The sequence below is a fragment of the Cynocephalus volans genome, chromosome 7, assembly GCF_027409185.1.
Source record: "Cynocephalus volans isolate mCynVol1 chromosome 7, mCynVol1.pri, whole genome shotgun sequence".
Taxonomy (NCBI): domain Eukaryota; kingdom Metazoa; phylum Chordata; class Mammalia; order Dermoptera; family Cynocephalidae; genus Cynocephalus; species Cynocephalus volans.
The window spans coordinates 85,595,691-85,622,208 of NC_084466.1; the positions used below are offsets into that span (position 1 = coordinate 85,595,691).

Below are 26,518 nucleotides of genomic sequence, written 5' to 3' on the forward strand. Positions count from 1 at the left end.
GTTCTTTACAAAATACACCAAACCAACAGGATAAGCCCTTAAATATGTAACAGAGCTGAACAGGGAAGAAACCTTTATTTAAATGAGTAAATGACTAAAAGAAAAAAAAAAGCACATATCCACTGGCATGCATACGTTAGCTTATAAAACTGTGGTCTTGTGTCATATTTTACCTCAACCATAGGCCCATTCTTAAACATAGTGTTATATTTACAGGAAATTCAAATATTATACTTTTCTCAATGTTTTGTCCTGGTTTTTATCAAGTACCCTCAGAAATCTGGATGAAGTTTTACCGTGTCATTACATAGTTCTTGACTAAGGAATAATATCAACAGCCAGAAATGGAGTCGTCAGAAGCAAGACACAGACCAGCCACCAAGCAAGAGTGGTGCCTGTCCAATGAAGTGCACACGTTAAGGACCTCACAAAGATTGTGGCATTTGCTTACCTGGCCTCTTAAGTAGAACCAGGTGTTATTTGGTACCAGACTTTCTCCAGTTCTTGGCTTGGTTTGTACCTACCATCAACCTCTGTTCTAGCGCGCGTGCATCAACAAGGGAAAAGTTAGCGGCTGCAGTGAAAGCTGAGTTAATACTGACAAAGTGCTATATTGAGGAACTGCATTAGGCCCAGATGCAATCCTGTGTCTACCTCTGTATGATATTAGAGTTGACACCTACTGTCTCCTCTATACTATAGTGGCTGCCTACTGTCTCCTTCTGTGTACTATAGTTGGCACCTACTGTCTTCTTCTCTATCATATCACAGTGGCCGCCTACTGTCAACTTCTGTATCATGTTATAGGAGCTGTCTACTGTTTTGTTGTCTGTCCCAGATTCACCCCTTCTAGCTCCATGTGGTTGTGGTCCAGCTGTCAGTCATGTGGGCACATCTCCAGCGTCACAGGTTTCTATGTGGCACAGGCTGACCAGCCGGGGTATATCATCAGTCTAGACATAGTGAATGGCACTGGGACGTCATAGGATCCAAGCAAGCCATTTAGTGTCAGTTGTCCTGGAATTGATATAGATACTCTGAGAGAAAAGCCTGCCTCTGGTATCAGAAGACAGTGGACCACCTAATACCGCACTGCCAACATCCATCATTCCCACCACTTGGAGAGATTCTGCCAGAGAAGAAATCTGGAAGAATGAAAGAGGGAGAGAGGGTCTGCGAGCAAGGCTGAAGTACTACCATCACCATCTGAGGTCCTAAGTTCAGCACTGCCTGATGTGTTTTATGTTAATAAGTTCCATCTTTGCTTGCATTTCCTTGACTTGGGCTTCTATCACGCTAACCTAAAACATCCTGAAAAATACACACACAGGGAGAGCACAGGCAGTAAAGCTTACAGTGGTGAGCCACGGCGTAAGAAAATTTTACCAACACGGTGAATAACGTCTTTCAACTATTTTGACTCGTTATCTTTCCAAGTCAAATTGACTTTTCAAGAGCACGAGGAAGTCTTTAGCAGAAGGATATTTTTTCCTGAAAAAGCTCTTACATCATATTTACCTTTGGTTAATGTCAGAGAGATTACATGACCTCTTTGCTTCCAAATTCAATATTCACTTTTCTAAGCTTATTTTGCTTATGTTCCTAGTTTTGTTTATTCTGCTGTTCATTTTAGTTGGAAGAGTTGGCTATTCCCTCCACGAAAACACTTTCCTTGTTTTCTTATGTTCTCCTAATTTTACTCTCTACTTTCCTGGACTTGGCTTCTCAGCCTCTTTCAGAACCTTCTCTCTCTCTGGCCTCTAAATGTTGGATGATGCCTGAACTTGTTCTGGGACCATCTCTTCTCTTCCCTTGATCTTTCAAGGGGATCCTATTCATTACCATGTCTTTAACTACTTTTTATAAGCTGATGATTCCAAAATTTACTCATCTACCTAAAATATCTCTGAAGTCTAGACTCAAAATTGCCCGATGATTGCCTGTCTGACTTCCCCACTTGGTATTTCAAACTGAACTTGTTTTAAAAAAGTAACTTCATTTCCAATCACTTTACCCCTCTTCCCAAATCTCCTCTTCCCCTGTCTCTCTTGCCATCTCAGTGAATGGCACCAGCTATTTCCAGCTGATTGTCTCAGAAACGAGTGCCACCCGTGATGTGATTCCTGCCACCACCACATCCACGTCATCAGAAGCCTTGTCATACCACATCCTCAGTACAGCTTTGACCCATCCTCCCCGCTGCTCTGCTCCAAGTCTGCTCCTCCTTCGTGCCTGCGGGGAGCTTTTCACGGGTGGTCTCCCACTCTGCCCCTCTTCATCCAGTTCTCCACATGACAGCCGGTAGCAGGAGCACGTGCTGTCCTGTTTAACTCACTCAGTGGCCCCCCACTGCACTTCAGAGGGGATTCCCCTCCATATGATCTAGCCTCTTCAGATCCGTCTTACCCCACTCTGCCCTTCTCAACAGTGGCTCCCTCTCAATCCCAAACAGAATAAGCTTTTCCCTGTATCATAGTCTTTGTACAGCTTGTTTCCTCTGCCTGGAAAATTGGTCCATACCACGTGGCTGCCACCTCTGTCCTCAGCCTTCCACGAGCACCCTTTCCATGTCTCTCTTGTCCTGTATAATCTACAACTGTGTCCTGTTTATTTCCTCCATAACTCTTTTCAGGACTCACCGAAGTGGACCCCAAAGTGTAAATGTTTTATCCCCCCTTTTGTTTTAATTTTGCAGCTGGAATGTGCTTGTTTGCCAAGGACCCCTGAGAGTTGGTTAAACAAGTAGTCTGCCTCTTGGGGTTTCCGTGGCTCTGATTGAGCCTCCTAAATTCACAGAAACTGCTTGCCAAAGATAAGTTTAGAGATTGAAACTAACAGTACCTACTTAACCACACATTTCCTGTCTCTGTACCCCAGCTTAGTGAAGCCCCTGACCTGTTTTTTGAAGCCCCCCTGCTTGTGTGACTCTGCCTAGATACAGAAAGGGCCAATAAACGGTTTGCATGCCTGCTCAAGAAAGGTATATAACTACAGCTGTCCCCACACCCAGGGTTCCAGGATCTCAGGACATGAGTCCACCTGGGTCCCGCTAATGTTTCTGTCCCACTAGTGTAATAAACTTCCTGACTCTCCATCTCTCCAAGTGACTGGAACCATTTCCTCACTGAGTTCTTTCCATAACATTTTAATGATAAATTTATTTGTTTACTTTTTGTTGACTCTTATCTCCACGAGAACAGTAAAGGTGTCTGCTCTGTTCATTATATATTTAGCATCCAGAGTAGTGCCTGGCACACAGTAGGGGCTCTATTATTATAACTGTTAAAAGCAACTGAGTAAAATATATTCTCATTTACAGTGCATTTGTGGAACAGATTTCCGTGTCTATGATAGAGCATCATGATTAAAAACCTAAATCTTTCCATCTTTCCCCAGACTTCATATGTTTCTCATACCTATTCTTTAACAGAGATCATACCAACTTCAATAGAAACTCCACGAATAGCTGGAAAAAGAACTGGAACCATCTAACAAAGGGGAAAATGACACATTTACATATTATTTTCCAGAGCCTTTTACTGCTGTAATGGTATGATTGATGCACATATCATAATTCACAGGCTGAAACTTCCCTCATTTCACACTGAAGTGGTCAAGCATCCTCCATTCTCTAGCATGCAAGTTGGCCCATAAGCACTGTCTTGAACGGCATATTTTAAAGTTCAAGATCATATAAAGTTCTACCTTCTTAAGATGAATAGGTTGGATCTGGGAGGAAGATTAGCATCTTAAAAGCACTGCTTCTACTTTTGCTTTTCAGCTCTACCATCTTAGGTATTTCCCTTTTTCTTTCACATAAACCAGGCTGAGTTTTAAAGACAAGCTCTATTTAGCTGTGATGAAAACTTTTATGATGATCAGTTCTGTCAACTGGTCAACCCAAATGGCCTCTTAGGCTTCTCCTTACAGCTGGGGGCTCCTGATCACCTCACTTCTAGGATGCATCCTGACATTTGATGGAATACATTTGAAACGCTCTACCGCAGGGCTGTGTCATTCTGACACCTTGTCTCGTGCCCGAGAAGTGGTCCATGGAACCACGTCTCTTTCTGATATCTGCACCTGCTACGTCAACAACTGGAGTTCTCTTTGCCATTTCTCTTCTTCCTTTCCTTCCCCAAACTCTACTCCAGTCTGAGGTCCTCCTAAAACTCTGGAGAAAATGGTAGAGAAGATTTACTCGGAGACTTATGGTTTCTTAACACTAAGACTCCCAAACAAAAGTGGCACATAAAAGCATGATTTATTTGACCCTGGCTTATCTCTTTGCCTTTAAATATATATACTTCTCTGAATTAAATATCAAATGAAAAAGATGATTTATTTCTTGATTTAATATGTAGCCTTTTAGAAAACTATATATTTTTAAGTTTTTGTTGTTTTGTGTTCTGTTATCCAGAAGTTATCTGCAAATTCCTCAGAAAGTACCTGCAAATATTTGGAATATTTGATTGCACATCATTTTCCTGAAAGCTATAGCAACTAAAAAATGTAGCATCCAATAACAATACTTTTCAATTATTCAGTTATTCAGGAATTTTTTTTAACACATGAGGGTTTCACAGGGCTGTTTACTGGCATCATAAAGATCTTCCTGCTATCATGAGTGATCCAACAGTTTTCTTCTAAGTCCCGTGATGCTGTGAATGAAGCTCACAGCTGTGATTCCCAGAGTCCTAAGGTTCATCTGACTCCTCGTAGCTGCTGACTGTCTTTCTCACAACATGTGGATTGTGAACCTGGCTGGTAAATTACAATGACTTAATGTCATGAGAATTATAAGTTTCATAAAGATTATCATCCCTCTGATTACTTCTTTCAAACAAAGCCATTTTATTATCACTGGACATATAACATTCACAGCCAATCCAGTTAACCCTATAGTTGCTGTGATACATTCCCCAATGTATTTATGTATCCTACATATCCGGAGGCCTATATTTCCATAAAATTTGTCATCGTAGCTCCAAATGGAAAATGCAATGCTCCTAGAATAATGTTACTACAGAGAAAGCATCATAGTACTTATTATTATTGTATAGTAAGTATAGATTCATGTCTCTGAATCAGATCATCTTAATATTTCATAGAACATGATGATGCTGCATCTTGACAAAGTTCTGGAAACTATTACTACACATATTACTCACATCGAATTAGAAGAACTCAATAATGTCATTAACATAAACAATCAAGACTGAAATACCAATTTACTAAAATTATTATATAATTTATGTTTATGTGTGTTCCATGTATACTCACACTAAAATATGTAAACCGGAGATATTATGTAAAAATTCTTTTTACTGTTAATTCCTCCTGATATATATGAAAAACTTAAACATTTCTATTTTTGTTCTCTTAAAATATTTTGATAGCAGAATATGATTTAATCAAAGCAGTCACCAAAATAATAATGACTTCTAATTGTCTATGCTCAGAGTAAAGGGACAATTATTTAGTTGTCCTTTGACATGTCTCTTTGAATGTAACCACTATTTAAGGTTGAATTTGCACAGGGCTGGCTGGGGGTCTAGAGGACCGGATAGGACAGTGCAGAGGGTCAGTTCTGCTGGCAGCTTTAACCTATTTCCCTAATTCTGAACCTTAGCAAATTATTTTTAAATAAAAGTTTTCTCTCCTTTATCCTATATCCTATCTGATGAAACATCTAAAAAATATTGCATCTCTCTTCCCATATCATTTGTCCCACCTCTGTGAGGGCAAGGTGGTTTTTTTCTCTGTGAGGCTGGTCCCAGCACCTAGAACCCTGCCAGTTCTTGTTGACTAGATGCATAAATATAAATCAACCATGAAATCTCCATTAAACACAATATTTAATTGTTGTACTATGTGATTACACTTTGTTCATACCAACAGAAGTAAAACAAGAAAAGAAAATGACTTCCTAAAAATTCAGGAAAAAGTCAAATAGTTATAAAAACACAAATACTTTAGAAAGGCTGCCGCAGCAGATGCTGTAGTGAGGGTGCCACAGTCTTCCTGTGTCACCAGGAGCTCTCTTTCCCGCAGCCAGGCCTATCTCCTGCTCACACCTCACGCCTGCTCCCTACACGAACTGCCTTTGCCAAAGAGAGCTGACTCGCCTGAGGTGAGCTCCCCGGGCAGCCAATGACTGGCCAATGCCAGCTCAAGGGCTGGGCCCCTTCCTTAACCCAGGACATCGCATGTCCTGGCCTAGGCCCCTGCTGTCACCACTTCACAGTTCAACTTCTTCCTCTGCCACTCAAGCTTCTTCAGCTCCCCTACAGTTGCTCTTAGAGCACCCCCAATAAACCTCCCACATGCAAATCTCCGTCTCTTAGTGTTTCCTGGGGAAACCCACGCAGCAGAGGTGGTGGCCAGACGTAGTCTGGGAAGCAAATCTAAAATGGTAGTTTGGAACTGGGTCACCTGTCAGTCACTGGCAACGAGGACCCTATTTCTGGCAGTGGGTGGAGCAGGGACAGCTCAGGACACACAGTGAGGCATCACTGCTAAAGCCTTCACCAGTAGAAGGCAGTGATCTTGGGGCATGGTGTGTGCAGTGTTCGAGGGCCTCAGACGAGGTGACAATTAGGAGGACAGTAGAGTCGTGGTTCTGCTGGGCTCATCAAGGCGCTGGGGAAAGGTGATGCAAGGCTGGGATGAGGCAGGGAAAACTGGCAGAGCCCAGGGCCTCCCTGCAGCACAGGGGGAGCCTCCCTCCTCTGCAATGGGGGCAGCATGAGCAGGAGCTGGCCGGGCACTGTGCAGGAGGGGGGTGCCAGAGAAGACGGAGTTCTCTCTCCAGGCCAGTCTGCTGTCAGGAGCAGGGCCCTCACAGGGTAGCAGGGGACCCTGAGACCCGGGATGAAACATCTGGAACAAAGTACTCAAGAAGTGACAACTCCAGATGTCCCTGGAACATATGTGGCACACTGCACCCTCTCCTCCCTCCCACTTGAGGAGGTGACAACACGCTCACCTCCTCCCCCCGGCTGCCCAGCCAGCGACAAAGATTAAATCTCATGAAACCCAGGAAGAGAAGTGCGGTGCCCGATGAGGGAGTAGAGGGACCACTCCCAAAGGATGGGCAGCACCTACTCAGCACTGTCAGAGCACAGGGCAGTGTAAGGAGGGGACGGATGCTGAGGGCTGAAAAAGGGAGACAGAATGCAAAGCTGGGTAAAGGAGCACTGACAATACGGACCATCTCCCGATGACACTGGATTTGACACTGTGGCAAGGATCTAGGAAGATGGTGCTGACCCGCTGCTAGGCTGGCTCTCGGACACTTGGAGAAAGCAATGGCCTACACTCAGCTGGAGAGTTGCAGATGGATGGGCGGTGACTCGACCCACACATCGAGAGAAATGAGGGACACCCCATACACACACCCCAACCCTCTGCTCAGTTTCCAGCCCTGGAAATCCCTGACTGAGGAGAGGCGATGTCCCCAGAAGGAAGCACCCTGGGACACCAGAGAAAGTCCAGACAGCAGTGACTCACGCAGCCCTTCTCCAAGGGAAACAAAGACCATTTAATTCAGTTACCAACAAGGCGGAAAGAGCAATTCCTGACATTTTGAGGACACTGGACATGGAATCTAGCTCTACTATTGATACCAGAGACCCAAAGTCATCAATGCCTCTCTGATACAGTGAGGACACATGCGGTGATAAACCGAAGAACAGTGAGTCCACAGAACTACCAAGTAGTCATTGCCCTGGTGAACAGACACGTAAGCGAAAGGGACGCATTTGGTGGCTGGAGGAATGCACACCTGGGGAGCTTCTCAGCCTGTGGCATAAGAGCGCTTGCAGCGGGGAAGGCCCAGAGGAGGGCTCTGAGGCGTCCTCTCCTGCCCGCCGCATCCCAGGAGAAATGGCAGAGATGACAGCCCCTCTCACAGGACACGGGCTGGGGTCCCCATCAACTCACCAGGGTGGCCCTAGAAAACTCAGACATATTCTAGAGGAGCATTCCGCCGAGTAGACGTCCCCTGCAGCTGCTGTGCCAGGGGACACATCCTCGCCCCTTCCTGTTGATGAAAATGGCCCCAGGGGCGTGGGCGCAGCCATGCAGCTGGCAGACGCACTTTTCCCGTTCAGCTCACAGTTAGGACAGAAGTGGCTCACGTTTTCGTGGCTGGACTACAGTGCTTGCTTGCCCCATGGCTATGTTTAACTCTCTTGCCCTCTGCCTTCTTATACTCAGAAGGGACTTGGGGCATCTTAGACATTCTTGGAACACAGCATTTGTCCGCTAGATCCATATATCCTGTTAACTAAACCAGATGAGCAAATGTGGTAAATATATTAGAGGCGTTAGTAAAACACGTGTCTAGAAGGTGAGACATAAATCCTGCCAAGATCCTGGGATCTGTCAAGTTAGTGAGGTTTTTAGGGGTCCAGTGTTCTAGGGCATACAGGGAGTAAAAAGTAAAGAAAAGAAAAAATGATTGTCTCTTGCACCTGCCACCATTGTAAAGAAAAAATAATGCCTCTTAAACCACTTCAGATTCTAGAAGCAGTCTATTCCACTTGGAAAAATTACTCTGACACATTTACAGAGTGACACAGAAGGCTGACAGCTTTCAGGGGGGCCCAGACAGGGCTCTGCAGTAGGTCCAGGCTGTGGTGCAGGCAGCCCTAGTGCTGAGGCTGCACATCCTGGGACCCCTGCGGGGTTTGACATGTCTGTGATGGGAAAGGATGCCAGTGGTATTCTGGCAAGCTGCGGAGGAAGAGTCACAACACAGACCTCTAGGGTTTGAAATAAGGCCAGGCCATCTGCAGCAGAGAACTACGGGCCATTTGAAAGACTGTGGTGTGCAGAAACCTCCCCACAAAGGAGCAGGCAGCGCACCTGCTCCTCTTCTCGTGGAAACAGAAGTCACCTGAGGCTAGGATATATATGCTCTCACGGATGGTGGTGAATGGCCTGGCTGGTTTATCAGAGCTTGGAAGGGAAGAGTTTAGAAGAGGGAGGAGAGAGAAGTCTGGAGAAGAGGCTTGTGGATGGGCCCATTGAGCACAAAGGGGGAAGATCTTTGTATCCACAGTAAAACCCTGCAGAGCGTTCACTGTAGACAAAGCACCAAATAACCAAAGTCACTCAGCCGGCCGACACTGGCCAGCTACCGTCGCCCTCCTCCGTGCTCCCACGATGGGCTCACATGCAGGGTAGCCTAGAATGGTGGCAGGGATGGGGGCCATGCATGGTCCAGCAGCAAGGGCTCCCGTCAGCAAGGCTGACCTAGGTACTGCTCAACACACACCAATGCCAAACCTGAACACAGGCCATTCCTCAGTAGAGCCAAGTGGCCAGTCGGCAGCCAGTTGATTACACCATGTTGACTGGAACTGACACATAGGTTGGGTGTGGGTTTTTTTCTGCCTGCAGGACCTCAGCCAGCATGAGGACTTACAGAGCGTTTGATCCATTGATGTGGGATCCTAGATGGATCCATTGATGTGGGATCCTAGATGATGTGGAAATAAACCAAGTGACGTTCTTTACAGCAATGGCAGTGTGGCATAAGGTACATGACCATGGGACCCACTGCTCTTATCGCCACCTGACAGGGTGGTGGGACAGTCCTTGAGAGTCATTGCTGAGGCCCCTGCTTTGCTCTGTGAGGACGGGGGGTGCTCCAGGAGGCAGTCTGTGCAACCCAGATCAACAGCCATTAATGTGCCACATCCCCAGTGGGTAGAAATGCATCTGTCTGCAAGCCTTCAGAGGTGAACGTCAGGGTCCCCTCACCAGGCTGGCTCCCTCGACCACCAAAGGGGTTAGATGACAGTGGGGAGAGTCTTGGATGGGCAGTTGGGGGCAGGAAGGAGGAGACATGGTGCGTATCGGCTGCAGTCCCGAGAGCAGCTGCGTAAGTGGAGGCTGCGGCGCATCCCACTCACGTTCCTCCAGGAGCTTCCTCAGGAACAGACCAATGAGCACCCCAGAGGAGCTGTTCCCAAATTAAGTACACAAAAGCAAAAGAATCTGAGTGATGCAAGAGGGGGACTCCAGCCGTGTGCTACCGGGTCACTCTTCAGAACCAGGACACCCACTCCTCATTTGCCAGGAGAGATGCACTGAGTCACCCCACTCAGGCTATGTGTCCCTTGGATAATCATATGTCAACGTTTGATCCATGCTGGGTGCAAGCGCCCAGACCCCTCTCTACATTTGGGAGCAACTCTGAAGGTCTACCCAGCTCCACTGCAACCACACTGCCATCCCACATCTCCTTGTGCCCAGGTGTGCTGCCTTCGCTCTCCTCCAGATGCTTCTATTGAAGGTGCACTCCAAATAAGCCAGCATGCAAATCTGAGTCTGTTTCCTGGGGAACCTGCCTAAGCAAATGCTGTTGGCAAAACTGGGACTTACAAAAGTGATCAGATACACTGATGGATTTCTCAGTAGAACACTTCATCTATCCTTATTAGGTTCCCTAGAAGTAAAGCCTGAGATGCAATTCCTGTACAGGTTATTTATTAAGGGAACACTCTCCAGTTAATGTACTGGCCCTGCGAGCGGGACCCACGTAGACTGCACTACCACTTATCTTGTGTACGTGACCCTTAAGTGTGACATTATTTACAAAGGAAGACAGAGCTTAGAATGCTCTGAAAGAAAAATTACACATGAAAACTGTATTAACAAAACAGAGAATAAAGTAGCCTATCATCTATTTTATTAAATCTTTTGATTTTTGTACTGAAGCTAAAATTTTCAGGCAAACAACTGTAACACTCTCAAAAAAAAAAAAAAAAAAAAAAAACCCCAAAAAACTTTCAATTTGCCTAGTCCCTAAAAATAACATTTAATTAAATTGTAACTCTGTAAAATATCCATGCAAAATTAAGGACAAATTTAAGAAAGTTATCTCAATTTATCAACAAAGCTGAACTTCCTTTTAGTTGCAAGACTCTAAATCAGATTTAAAGCAAATGGAATTCTTGAGGTCAATACAACTATGGTTCCTATCAAACGTGGATGTGCAATGTCCACTGCCTTGACAGTCACAGACCAGACACAGAGCTCCAGGCCCACCCCTCACTTCCACCCTCAGCATCATCCTTTCTTTGGTTGGAATGGGGTGATTTAAAGTGACTTTCAAACACTGCCAAATACACACATTCAAATGCATTCCAGTATGGGGACAGGACACTTCAGAGTTTCACCAAGAAATATTTTAGAATATTTCATATAAAGTTTTTATTTACATGAAATGGAAGGAAAATTCTCAAGAGAAACCTAAAAGTCTTTTTTTTCCTTCCTTCATAAATTCCACTGTTAGAGAACGGTAGGGAGGGTTTCTATCTGCATCTTGGGATGCACACGCCCTCCACAGAGCCATGACTGCATGTGGACAACGGTCTCTGCAGGAGCAGAAACAGATTCGGCCTGCAGTCTCCTGCCTGTGCAGGGCTCATGGCACCTTCTTAGGGCATCGGGAGAAGCAGGCCGGAGATCCTGGCCACTCACAACCCCTCTCCTGAGGTTCCTCCCTGACGCCCCGTCAGCAGAGGTCAGGATAAGAGGCTATATGTTTTCCTGTGATTGATGATGATGATGATGATGATGATAAAAGCTATTATTTACTAAGAAATCAGAAACTTTTAAGTGCCTTCCATGGATTGAACTTGCTATTCATTATAACCACAGGAGGTGAATGCTGTGATTAACCTCCCCACCTTTTACAAATGAGGAAACTGAGGTATACAGAAATTAAGTAAATCACACAAGGTTGTATAGGTAGAAAGTGGTGTCTTCACAGCCTAAACTCTTAATCATTGCTTCTTCACTGATGTTTTACTTATCAAAGACATTTCACAAGTAAAACCAACTGAGAATTTTAAAACTAGAGTCAACATAGTCACAAAGGTGAAGCTAGGTTTTAAGGTACCCTTCACTGCCTCCTCCAGCACCCCTAATCCATTCTCCATGGTCACCAGAGTGATCCCATCCTTCCAAAGAATAAATGTGACCTTGCTCTTCTGTGTCATATGTTCCAGTGACTCCCTGCTGCTGCTTTAGGATGAATCACAAACGCCTGGGCAAAAGCAAGCCCTCCCTAATCGCAGCCTCCTCCTGCTTCCCTGGTGGCACGCCACACATTGGTCACACTGAAGTCTAGAAGACTTGGTGGCATTTTGAGGGGTTCTGAGGGAAGTCTTGAGACCTTTGCAAATCCACAAATACTAAATATTCCTGTACCCATTTCCGCATAAAATTCTGCACAACATATACAATTAAAAATGAAGCCGGCGTCTGAAATGACAAGTATATTGGTCATGCATTCTACAATACTCATGAGAACATCACAGAACTGTCTGGCTCTGCAGTCAGTCCAGTGAAGAGTAAAGCCAGACAGATGTGACGAGGCTGAGAGAAAAGGAGGGGAGGAAAGAAAGGTGTCCTGAGGGCTGAGGCAGGTCCCAAAGGAAGGGGAGGGTAGCAGAGTCATCCTCAGGACCACTCAGTTTTTCCCTTCCCGCTAGGAGACCACGGCATGAGCCACAGAACAGGGAGCGGAGGGAGGACACAGGCTGTACAAAATAGACAACACCGGGGCAAATCGGACACCCGCTCACCCTTTACAATCCATATGTAATTTTCATATTAAATTTAATTGCAATTTAGTGTAATGACTAGAAAGTAGGTATTTTTTTATGGAAACATGATTGGTTGTACACGTCTACAGGGTACAGAGGTGAGTGTCAACAGTCGTGAGCAGTATGGGAACCTCGAATCAGGATAGTTAGTATATTCCCCATCCCACGATGCAATTGGTTTTTATGGCCCTTTACTAGCTCCTCCCTGACTCCTTTCCCACCTCTGGTAACCTCAGTTGTCTTCCCTCCTTTTGAAAATAAACAAATAAAAGAAACAAATAAAATAAACAAATAAAAGAAAGAAAGATACAACAATCACAATAACACCTTGAAGCTTAGAAACTGCATTTTTAAAGAATAAGGAACAATTCTATTTTTAGCATTTTAGCTACAAGCTTAGCCGGCATCTTTTGGAAACTTAGATTTATCAGTCTTTGGAATTCTGTATCTATCTACATGAAAATATTACTTGTCATTTGGCTTCAACAGAAAATGTTAAATAAATTCTAGAAACTATAAAGTTACCCCAACTTGAAAACATGAGTTTCGAAATTCCGTGTAAGTGTGCCTCTTTGTACCCGTCTCTACAAAATGTTTCTAAGAAATAGGCAAAAAATAAACATAGTTCATTTTGCAGTTCATCTTGCACTAGTGAGTTATTCCATTCTGCTGGCAAACCTTCCAACCAGTGAGATGCATTTTTCCTTAACAACTTATGTTTTCCAGTTGCTACACACCAACTTAGGAAACACAAAGGGCAAGCCCACAATTTAAGTAAGCCACAGCATTAGTGCATGTTTACTTTTTGATACACATTTTGAGCAACACTTTATTTTTTCCTGATTTAGAGAGAGAATATTCTTCCTTTTATTACTCCACGAATAGTTAGGGAGACAGGCTGATATTTTGATCTTGTTTTGCTTATTCCTAACTTATAAAACTACATGACTTTTGTTCTCATGAATTTTAGTCTATTTCTTAATGTCCATAACAAAACTATCAATAAAATGTAGAGCAAATGTAATTCTACCACAAAGGTTTAAGATTCGAATTACAAGTAGGTGATCTTTAAGATTATACTTAGTCTAGTCTAACTACAGTATACAATTTAATGCCCAATATTATAGAAAAGCTATCACTAATATTCTACAAATTGAGAATATTAGAAATACATGATTATGCTAAAAATACATGTTAGTAGTCAGAATTACAGTTGAAATGAGAAGTTAGCTATATTTTGTTGATAACTAACATATAATTATTTTGAGATAATTTAGTCAACATTATTTTAAATTTAATTTTTTAACTATTATGTCATCTATAAGGAAAGAATCGAGAAACCTTATAACTTTGGTTTCTAAGCTACACATTGTAATTATATAAAATTCAAGTTAAAACTGATTACTTACCTCAAATATGTTGAAGAGCACTCTGGTGAATTAACTACAACCGGCCTGAGCTCTGTCTGAGACAGATTGTTTCAAACTTTTCATTCCTTACAGAACAAAAGTGAAGGACTGAAGCTTCATCAACTATGCCTGGAAGAAAAGGCTCTCACGTGCTTGGCCACGTCTCCTGTTTCATCCCCTCGTATTAGCAACAAGCAAATCTAATTTTACTCAGTGACATAAACAGCTCATACCATACTTAAAATTGTTTGGGAACCAATTCTAGGACACAGCTCTCAGGATGCCAAAAACCAAACCAAACGGGAAAAAAAACCAAAACAAAACCCGAACCGTCTTACAAAACCAACACTACAACATTTAAACCCTGAATTATGATAGTCTTATATAATTATAACTTTCTAAAATAAACTTTATTTCAAATGAATAGCAAAAAAACTTCTGAGACTAGATTCCAGTAGAACCTAATGTTGATAGAAATCTCACGAAAAATCACTTCAAATTGACATGGGACACTTAGAACTTGTGACTTTATTACACGTATACTACTCTCATTCAAATAAACTGCATTCTATCATGTAATAGTCACTCTTTAAAAATTACTTTCCTTAAGCCTCTTAAGTGACAAACTTTAATATTTGAGGAGAACACCTCAAATAATGATCGTAATAAACAAAAGGTAAACAAACTCTACATGTTAAAATTATAACAATCTTTTTTGGTAAACTAATATTCATACTATTCTTAACAAATTATGTGAATGTAATTATGTGATCTTAATTTGTCTTTATTTAAAAATAATTTGATCATTCAATTTTTATAAGATGTAAAGAAAATGGAATACCAAACTTCTGAATAATCTTAATCTTTCGTTTTGCATTATTTTTACGTAGCCTGGTTTGCAGCATGAGTTTAAACTGACTAAATTATATATTTGAAACTTGTTTAGCACTAAACCTTGAAAACAGGAAGCAATGCGGTGATAATCCATGTGTTGCATTTTTATTTTATTTTCTTCTCAGGGACCTTTTCTCTTCATCTGTTTATTCCTACTCTAACTTCTTTTGAAACTTGATGCTGTCACACCAACAGCTGCAGGCCTCAAATCAAAAGCTGAAACAGCTTCAACTAATTACACACTTATAAGATACTTATATATATCTCTCATGAGTTCTCTACACATTAGTATTTCTCCTACCATGGCAATTCAGTTAGATGTCAAATTACAGTACAAATGTCAATTCTTAACAAAAGTATCTAATATATTTAACAATAATGATATGAGATGTATTTTTGTATCAGTGTATGTCTGAAAAGTCAAAATTTGAAACTCCTAACTCAGTATTCTGGCTGAAATGTCATGCACTTAAAGGTTCCACGTTGAGGGCCCTGCCTTTTCATCGACCAGTAGATTGGTTTTGTTGTAATGAACTTTTCAATGTTTTGAGGATGGCTTTGCAAAAATATTAGTCAAGTTATGTATTCAATCTGTGCTCACATTTACAGACAGTGTTCATTAATACGATCAACATATACTTTTCGTACTTCAGGAGAATGAACTAAACAAGCCTTTGGTTAGTTGAAATTATTAAAACAAGTTCTTCAACATTTTTAATGTAAGTCTAGCTTAAGTTTGTAACTCACACACACACATCTGATATGTTTTCAATGGAATCATAATATTTTAAAGCTACAAGAAACCTTAAAGAAAAACTAGTCTAACACCTAGGTGTAAAATAATTTGTTCAAGGTTACAGAGCTAATAAGGGCATGGGTAGAAATGACTCAGAAAGCCCCCTGGCTTGACATTTGATGCTTGGCCATTTGATACTTGAGCGTTCCACTACAAAGGTGCTCCCAAGCACGGCCGCACACACACACCTCTGGGGTCCTTGCTAGGATTCACCCTTGTTCTCTCTCTGCCCCATTCCTGACTAGCACGGTCACCAGTTAGCTCTCACCCTCCTCACTTCTGCCTGGGCATGGATAACCCTGTTGACGGCTGCACAGCATGAGAGGTTGGGTTGGACAGATCACTTTCAGAACTAGTGAAAATCGGGGATTTCTGGTGGTGATGTGGTCAGTTTGGGACTAATAACATTTTTTTTTTTTTTTTTTTTGGTGGCTGGCGGGTACAGGGATCCAAAGCTGTGATCTTGGTGTTACAAGGCTGTGCTCTAACCCACTGAGCTAGTTGGCCAGCCCTAATCACTTCTATTTTCGACATGAAGTTGGAGGCAAGGTTATCCGTGGAGGGAGAGAGTGGTGATGGGGAATGAGACAGTTCACAGTGTGAAAAGGACAGAGCTGGGCTGTAAATTTACTAGTGAAACCTATGAGGCCGTGTTCACGGCCCAGCTGAAATTGACAAATACATGACAGTTCCATTTTATTAGTTCTCATGACTCTATAAACTCACAGCTGTGAGTTCCTATGACTCAATCTCCCCAAACTGCCTCAGACTTTCCTCCGAAACAAAGCTCACGGACCCCCCAAATCTGCTCTTCTATCCATCTTTCCCTTTTGGCTTATGACTCCATCCCCCACGGGCTGAGTAAGACAGGCTGGTAGCCTCCTTCACTCCCCAGCCTGCCTGTCCCTGCGCCCTGTGCATCCCCTCTCCACTCTCTTCTGCCCAGCCTGCCCTCTTGCCCTCCTGTCCTGGCCTGCCCGTGGGGACACACCTTCTCTGTCCTCCCTGACAGCTGTAGAAGATCCTGCCACACTCCATCTTACACCTTGGAGACAAGAGAGTGCCAGAGAGACCCTGAGGACAGGCCATTCTGTCCATACCATTCCTCTGCTTAAAGCCCCTCAGCAAGCCTCCAGGATATGGTACTGAGTCCTTCACACAGCACACACCCCTTTACGATTGGGTCCTGACCATCTGTCCTGTCCCTTATGCTCTAGATTCCGTAAGGAACCACAGAATTCACAACGACACTGGAAGCCAGGCTGTATCTCTTACCAGGTTTACCTCCCATCTTCTGCTGGTGAACTACTGCTTGACTTTTAAATGGCTGCTCTCATGTCACTGTCAGCTTTCTATATGCATTTTTTAGCTTTGGTTATGTATTTCCATTGCCATCATTTGTTTATACACCTGTCCTCTCTAGTAGACCACGAACTCATGTAGTGAGCCCACAGTGAGTTTAACTCTGAATAGTTAAACCAGCCTTATCAGTGTTTCCTATGATACTAATTCTATAATGTACACAGTAACCTTAAAAAAAATAGAACATACAATCCAGATGACATCATAGGAACTACCCTATAAAGAGGTCAGTATAATAGTAATAAAAGTATGGTTTTTGGGGCAAATTAATGTGAAACAAAATTAAATTGTTTTGTAACTGATAAACTTTAAAGCTTTTAAAATACCATCTCAATTATTTGCCATCAATTAAAGTTATAATTCTTTGAAACAGATGGCCATAGTCCTTTAACATAAGCAAATGACGTGATCAAACAATTCTACACACAACTGAAAGCTAGAGGAGATTTCAACTGGCCTGTAATTGCTTGAATGATACTCACCAGGTTCTCTGATTATTTGCAAATAGGGATCACACAAGTGTACACATTTTAACAACGATGATTCATATTCCCTGTATAATTGTTAACCAATAAAAACATTAGTCTGATTACTAGACTACTAACTATAAGTATTTTATGTTTTTCACAGTAATTTTGGGGGGTTTAGAAGTCAATTCTTAGCGTAAAATGATAATTCAGTGCTGTCAGGGAAAACAGAAAAACCCCACTCGTAATAAATAAGGAATCACTGAGACACTGGAGAAATAAGAGGTTGTAAGAAGGATGAAAAGAAAAAGAAAACAGGTTTCGGAAGAGAAAATGAAGAGAAAATTTTGAAGCGTCATGACTTATCCACTGGTAATCACTGAACTGGATCACGAGATTCTGAATTATTATTCCATGAACATATCACTTGGCATAATTTGTAGGACATAGACAGCACAACTCCATTAAGTACAGACTGCTTGGTCAGTGACTCTCAGTTTGTCAGGGAATGGAAGTGTCAAAATCACAGGAAATGCATTAAGAATCATCATCGAAATGGAACCTACACATGTCAAAGAGGAAATTGATCAGACGGGCTTATAATAAAATCTCTGCTACCTTCTGCTTCTCTCCACCCCTTCTCCACCTCCATCTGTCTGAGCATCTTCCTTCTCATACGTGGGCTTAGCCTTTAAGCGACCTCCTATTGCTGTATCTCAGTGGACTGGCTTTGGATATGATCTGCTGGTTTAGTTCGGGCACATTATGACCCAGCAGCCATCTTCTCCTTTTTCCTACCTAGTAGTATCATTCCTTTCAGGTCCTTCTGTGGTCACCTCTGTGATTCCAACAGGTTACTTAGACATCCATTTCTTGCTCCGCAATTGCAGACAGCATCTTGGTGCTGTGCTCTCCAGCAGAGGACCCTGGGCCTCCCACCTGCGCCCCAGTGCTGTCTCCAACCCTCTCTCCGTTCACCTTTTAAGACTGACCAAAAAAGTAAAAATGCAATAAGCAGTGTTCACATTTTCACAGCTATCTATGTTTCCTTTCAGAGACAAATACTGATTTTGCAACCCTTGTGCCTCTCAATGTTTCTATTATCAGTTTTGAATGGAATCTACTTTTAAAAATATCCCTCCAAATCTTTTGTTTCATAGCAACACTATGTCTCTCCCATAGGGTTTTTGCTGCTGGAGTTTCCGAATACCTTTTTATCTTCTTTATTATGAGATTAAATTTTGCTAAATATGTCTTCCTCAGAAAAGGTTAGCCGTCTCTTGGCTTTTAGTAATTTAATCTACTATTTGGAATCAATTCCATTTTTCTTCTGGAAATGCACTTGCCTTCATTTCCTAATTTAAATAATTTCTGTCATGGTTGGATCATGTCTTTCTGGGATGACTAACTTCTACCTCCCTTATTAGCTAATTGTCTTCCTTTTCATTTCTCGCATTCTCTACCGCTATCATCTCCTTGAGTTTCTGCCAGATTTCCAATAATAACCACCACCGTCATTAGATCTCCTCCTGCTGTCCCTCTCCAGCTGGCGGCGCCTCTGCACAGCTGCTGTCCTGATTGGGAGTTGCTGCTCTCCTGAGCTGGGCTTGCTGTTCCCTGAACCTTCTGTCATGTTCTTTCTTCATTTACTCCCTTGCTTTGGTGCAGTACACCCTCAAATGATTATTCAGAAAGGGGGGTTGGGAAACAGACTCTCTGAATTTCATGTCTGAAAAGTTATCTATTCTGCTCTAAAACTGGTTAATAATTAGTTTCATTTAGCACAGACTTCTGGATTGAAATAACTTCTTATCAAACTCTGAAGTGCTGCTGCGCTGACGTCTGACATTAAGAGTTCCTGCAGAGAATCGTAGTTGCAGCCCAATTCGCATTCCCAGTTTACATTAAGATACATTACTGCTTAAAGGTACCTGTGCCTATCTCTTGGTAACATTAATATTCTACTCAACTTATTTCCTTTTACATTTATTTGGTGTTTCATATACCTGATATGATCAAAGAGAAGATTACATGCATTTATAAAATGTAAATAAATTTGTTCTTATTGAAAAGTAGTATTTATCAAGTAAAAATACTCAAGTTATATTTCATGGATGTTCTTAAAATTTTTTTTACCTTCATCAGGAATTTCTGGCCAGGTATTAGAAAGTAGATGATGGTAGGAGTTATGAAAAAAATAGTTGATATAAAATAAACTTGGAAGAAAAGAATCAAAAAAGAGAATACTGGAAGTCTGGATATGGAGGAACCAGGAAGGTCTGTGCCCAGAGACACTGGAAGTAGGTTACGGAACGAAAATCTGTGAAAATGCCCATTTATACAGGAACACTTACTCCTTCTATGAGAATGTTCCTTGCACTGTAGTGACAATGCTGGACTCTGCCATGTTCACTACTTCCTTCCCAGGGAAGGTGGATTTATACAGCTCCTCAACCAGCTGGAACAAGGAGGTGGGCCTGCATGAGCAACTCCATGCTCAGTAGGGATGTCAAGCCGGGCTTCCTGCCTGCAGAGAGGATACCGGCTGCACTGATCTGTCATGCTGCAAGTTTCAGATGCCACCTTCCCAGTAGGGGCCTGTCACCATCCAGAGCTGCCTGCGGGGTGTGTGTGTGTGTGTGTGTGTGTGAGTCCCTGTCCAGAATGTAGCAGTAGGAAGCCACTGTTGCACTCCTAGGGTGCATTCTCAACAGCTCTACGAGTAACAAAAATGACAGACCTGCGCTGGCCTCATCCTTTGTCTGTCTCTTAGATGGTTCAGAAAGTGGGCAGTAAATAGGTTACGATTTTTCTCAATACTTTCAAACTTAAAAAAAAAAATCAGCATTTAACCACCACATATCTTTGCTGAGGATCTACTCAACGGTGGTAGGGACTATTCTATGTTAGTATTTTGCCTCCTCAAACCCTTTCTCACTCACCTTCCTCCTTTCTGAAAGCCTGGTGTCCTCCTAAATACCTCCTGAGTACTCGTGGCACTGTGTATAGAATGATCTGTGACCGTTTGCTTGTCTGTTCCCTGTACATTCGTCACTTGACCTTAAATTTGCAGCAGGGACAGAGCCTTGATACCTATATTTCCTTAGTCTCTACATATTCATTAAATATCTGCTAAATAAATAAACTGATAAGTAAACCATGCTTTCTGTGCTTAAGTAGCTTTTTTTCCCCAGCTGGGGAGGCAGATAGCTAAATAATTACTCAATAGGACGGCTGGCATTATAACTTAGATATGAACCACAGGCTATGGAAGCACATAAAGGAAAACTTAATTCTATTTGGAAGAAACCTAGTGGTAGCTGAGTCTCCAACAGCACAAACTATCACTAACTCATCCTTTTAAATTTTCTAAAATTTGCATGTGTTTCAAACGTACTTGATTTGTTGATATATGTGATACTGTGAAAATATATATTTAGTCTTCATCTTGTCTCCTGACATACGACTCCTAAAATCCTTAGAATCTCCAAAGTGATGAGTCGTTCCATATGCTAACGATGGCTTCAGGAAGGGGGCTGGTCACAGGGGAGACCAAGGTGGGACTTTCAGTGCCACCTCCAAGGGGGTGAGGGTTAAGTTGATCACCAGAGGCCGGTGGTTTAATCAATCATGCCTATGTAATGAATCCTCCATAAAAACCCAAGAGGCTGGGGTTTGGAGAGCTTCCAGAGAGCTGCACGTGGAAGTTCCTGGAGGGTGGCGCGCCCAAGAAGGGCAGGTAAGCCCCATGGCCCTTCCACCATAGCTGGCCCTACACATTTCTTCATCTGTATCCTTTGTAATATCCTAAACCTGTAAATGTGAGTATGTGTTTCCCAGAGTTCTGTGAGCCACTCAAGCAAACGAACTGAACCCGGGGAAGGGGTTGTGGGAGGCCTGATTCAAGTTCCAGAGGCCTGGGCTTGCAACTGGCATCTGAAGTGGGGGCAGTCCTGGGGACTGAGCCCTCAACCTGTGGGATCTGACACAATCTCCAGGTAGGTAGTGTCAGAACTGAATTGAATTAGAAGATCCTCAGTGGGTGTCCACTGGGAAATGTCCTGTTTGAAGTGTGGGGAAATCTCCACACATTTGGTCACAGAAGTCAGAAGTCTGTCTTCTGTGTTGATAGCTGCTGAGTAAGAGTAGAGGGAAACCAGTGTTATTTTTTCATTACACACAATATAATAAAACATGAACATAATTTTTAAATGTATACAAGTCAACACATCCTGAGACATGTGCTGGTTATTCTCCTAAGTGCTATGTTTTCTATCAACTCATAAGTAAGTCTGGAGATCATCATTCTGAACCCTGAAATAGCTACCAACTTTGTTTCTTGAACAGAAGACAGAGAAGAAAAAGAGGGAGAAGGAGCTGCACATACTTAGAGCTTGGTGGACGCCGCCTGGAGGCCCTGAAACACAGACATGAAGTCGCACAACACACAACCGTGACATCGTAAACGTATCAGGGTTGGGGTAGAGATGGGGTGGGGCGACCCCTGAGTAAAAGCTGGGAGAGGTGAACTGTGAGCAGACGCTCAGGTCCACAGGCAACCGCCCCTCTACAGGACACCTGCGTCCCTTCAGTGCTGCGGTGTGAGCCTCAACCCCGGCCTTCCTCCTTCTGAATCTGATCTTCGGTGTTGGCCACTGTGGCTCAGGTTCCTAGATCCCCTGATTCAGATTCAGATTCCTGATAGCCTCTTCGGTTTCACAGCTTGTTTGATATACTGTACTCTGACTCTGATTAACACTACGGGGTCTTAGTTTTAAAATCTTCTTTACTTCTTTCCCTAGAGATAATAAAAACAAATGGCTAAAAATTCCAGGCTTTAGAGTCAGCTGAGCTTTAAATTCAGCTTCTTTGCCAGATAGTTGTGTAATGTTAGGTAAGTTGATTATCTTCTTTAATGGTCAATTTTCTCCTGTCAATATTGGGCATAATATCATCTCCCACTGGAGGTTAATAAAATAATGAAATGAGATAATGTACAAAAGATGCTTGATGCATAGTAAAACATACATTAAATGGTTAGCTATCATTACAATTATTTCTTAGTGCTGACAGTGAATTTATGAAAAAGAAACAACATACATGAATTACAGATTATATTACATGCAATCTTTACGATAAAGGCATTTTGGCTTACTTAATGATATAGCTGATATGATAAAGGTATTTTGACTAAATGTTATACTTAATCATTAATGTGTTCAAATTAGTAATTAACTCTCACAGGCAGACCACAGAACAGCATTTTTACACAATGAAACCAAATTATCTTTCCCCCCCCTAATAGCTTAGCTTTCAAATTAACATCATTTGTCAACAACTTCCCTAGACATGATGTGTGCAGGTTAACATCTTTGACCAAACCACAGGGTACTTTCAGGTCTGACAAAGATGTGGGAATTCCCATGGAGCTGGCATGGTCCCAGTCACATCACTTCCAAGAGTCCCTGTGCTGCTGGCCTTTCATCCTCATCTACTGGGAAGTCTTCAAAATTCTGTTTGCTCAAAAAATCTTTTCCCACTGGAAATATGTATTTGGATACTAAAGGGATGATGATAACGAAATGCTGTGTCTTGAGGTCACAAGGGTATACAAGATGACCAGGTTGGGGCATGAGGAAAAAGACAACGGTGGAGAGGAAGACAACAGGAGGAGAAGGATGCTAGCTTTTGACACCTCACATTCGGGGACTTACAAGCATCATCATTTCAGAGTCATCGTGCTGCAAAGTCTCTACATTTTCATCATATCTCCAAGTTCTCTAAACTTTTCTCTCTTCTATTCTCTCTCAGCTAATAGCATTGCCACATGCCAGCTGGCCATGACAAACATCTTGCATAGTTTAATTTAAATAATTCCAACTAATGTATATATTCTTCCCTCAATAAGCAAATGATCACAAAGTCTGTTTTTTTGGTCTTTTTTTTTTTAATTGGAAAGGCAGGGTTGCAATTAAAGAAACAGATGAAGGGTATTGGTCTAAGCACATTATATAATATATGTATGATCCAACCCAGTTCCTTCACATGAAAGAAATAAAGCTGTTTGGTATCAAGCATTAGATTTTGTATAATTTCAGCAACAAGAAGAAAAATCTGGTAGCTCCACGTATTTCTCCACAATAATATAAAATTACACTTGCTCACTAACAGTTCAAGAGGAGATTTTTTCATTTAAAAATGGAAAATTAAAAACATTAAAATGCCTTTAAAATGAACACAGTTCAGAAAGCACTTGTAAGTACATGCTTGTTCATTGTTCCCTTTGTTTCTCAACATGCCAATCATAGCATGACATTCTCTTGGCTATCGACATCATTTTAGAAGGATGCAATCCAAGCCAATTAGGCTCAATCAGGCCAAATCCTACTGCTTTTTGTTTCAGTGACCAGGAAGATACACTTTCTTTTCTGCTTGACTTGAATTTGACAGTGCTTTAAGCCTGGGTTTGTTAGCAGCCATAAAAATAAGCCAATACAGCAGAAGACAGAGCTGGGAAATGGAGAAAAACTGATGGTAATGTTTGAGGCCATGGATGAAGGCATGCCTAAATCAGCCTAAATTCTATACTTTTCAATTACATCATTCAGTAAATTGTCTTCTTTGTTCAAAATTGTACAGTTGGTGTTTAATTGCTTACAACATAAACAATCTAATAAATACAAGTTTTAGTCAAACCAATGCAATAATCTAAAGAACTGGCCTTTTTTCTCCCCCCAAGGGTTTTGGTGGTATAGGAATACATTTAGTTCCTGATAGATGGAAGGAGGGTAATGGAACCAAGAGTAAAAAGAAGTATCAAAATGTAGAGAAATGGTGAACACAGTGTGCATGACTTCCTGCCGTTAGTTGTGCAGACAGAACCTGTGGGTCATGGAAGAAATCCACATCCTCTTTGTTGACACATATGCTTGAGAGGGACTGTGTCCAGTGTTATCACATGCTCTGGGGCGCTCAGAGATGAAGGTAGAGGAAGACCATTTGCAAGAGAAAACCAGTGGGAAAATTTAAGATGACAGTTCTAAATTTAAAAAAAAATTATAAACATATTAAGTACTCAGAAAACCTCATGATAAAGTCCTTGACTTTTTCACATAACATATCTCATCAAATCTAAGACTGATGATTTTTAAAACACCATCATTTTTGTGCCACTAAGAAAGGAAATATCTCTGCAAATTAAACTACAATATACCACTGATTGTAATATTCATCTCAATTTCAGAGCTATTAAAATGTGAGAAAAATGGGCATTTGATATTTGGTGAAATACAATTATAGCAAAATGGAATGCATATTAATAGCAGTTGTGTGTCAATAATGTCTATTTATGGTTCATCAATGATCATCTTGGTCATACATGTTAAAAGTTGGCTTTTGTTTGATTTTCTTTTATGTTTGTCTGCTAGAATAGATGACAAGTTCAGTTCTTATTTAAAACAGGGAAAAAATTCATTTTTAGGTAGGTCTATGGAAATGTCCACTATTTTATATAGAAGCTAATGGAATTAATGACCAGCTAAGATTGTCTTTCTGGGATGCTGAGTTGTTTTGGGTTACATAAATCAGCTATATGGCAAGGCCAGAGGACGCTGACGGGGCTACTGCTGCTGCTGTTGACTCAATGAGCACCTAGTGCATGTCAAACACTGTTCTAGGTGCTGAGGATACCACCTTGAACAAGACAAACAAGGTCTCTGCCTTCCGAGAGCTTGTATTCTAGCTGAGGGGTAACAGTCAATAAATATTAAAGTTTCTCTCATTTAAATATTAAAAAGGACATTTTTTTTTGTCTTGGTGACACATTTATTAAGAGAATAAGTAGGGTGATTAGGAGAATATTTTAATGTAACCATCAAGGAAAGTCTTCCTGGGATGACACATGAGCTGATACCTGAATAATGATCAAGAATCAGTCATGAAAAGAGCAGGGCAGTCTTCCAGTTTCACATCTGGCATATAAGGAATGTGGAAGTCACTACTCCATCCTAACAAAAAGTAAAAAAACTGAACAAACAGAAGAATCAACAACTCCTTAACATCTGTAAGAGGAGTAAGGTCACATGGACAACAGACGCATGAAAAAATGGTCAACATCACTCAGCATCAGGGAAATGCAAATCCAAACCACATAAAGATATCATCTCACCCCAGCTAGACTGACTATTATCAAAAAGATGGAGAACAACAAATGCTGGTGAGGATGTGGAAAAAGGAAAACCCTCCTACACTGTTAGTGGGACTGTAAATTGGTGCAGCCATTACGGAAAACGGTATGGAGATTCCTTAAACAACTTCAGATAGAACTGCCATATGATTAAGCAATTCTATTGCTGGGTATATACCCAAAGGAATGGAAAGCATCATGTCGAAGAGATACCCCCACGTTTATTGCAGCTCTATTTACAATGGCCAAGAGTTGGAACCAATCTAAATGTCCATCGTCAGGTGACTGGATAAGGAAAATGTAGTATATGTACACAATGGAACACTACTCTGCCATAAAAAAGAATGAAATATTGCCATTTGCAGCATCATGGATGACTTTAGAGAAAATCATGTTAAGCCAGGCACAGAGAGAGAGATACCATATGTCCTTGCTCATAAGTGGGAGCTAAAAAATAAACATATAAATAAAAGAAAGAAAGATACAATAATCACAATAATATATTGAACTGTCAAAAGGAGAACAGAGATTACTAAAGTAGGAAAGGGGGAGGAGGGAAAGGAGGTATTGGTAATGGGCTATGAAAAGCGATGACCCTGTATATTGTTGAATATGATAATTATTCTGATTTGAGCATCACATATTGCACACAGGTATTGATATTCAACTCTTTACCCCACAGATGTGTACAATCAACTGTTACAATAAAAATAAAAATAAAAAAAAGTCAAAAAAAGAAAAAAGAGAGAAATGGGCAGATCCAGCAGGCAGAAAATCAG

At 41.7% G+C, this 26,518-nt stretch overlaps 1 protein-coding gene across 2 annotated transcripts in view; it reads right to left on the reverse strand.

Annotated features, from left to right (window-relative positions):
- The window catches only part of SGCG (sarcoglycan gamma), a 108,324-nt gene extending 94,139 nt beyond the window's left edge, over nucleotides 1–14,185 (reverse strand). The window contains exon 1 of one of the 2 annotated variants that reach the window (XM_063103165.1): nucleotides 14,036–14,185. The gene's annotated coding sequence lies outside the window, so the exon portion shown is untranslated. The remainder of the gene's footprint in view (nucleotides 1–14,035) is intronic. The other variant, XM_063103166.1, reaches the window with a different exon arrangement.
- Between the last annotated feature and the right edge of the window lie 12,333 nt (nucleotides 14,186–26,518).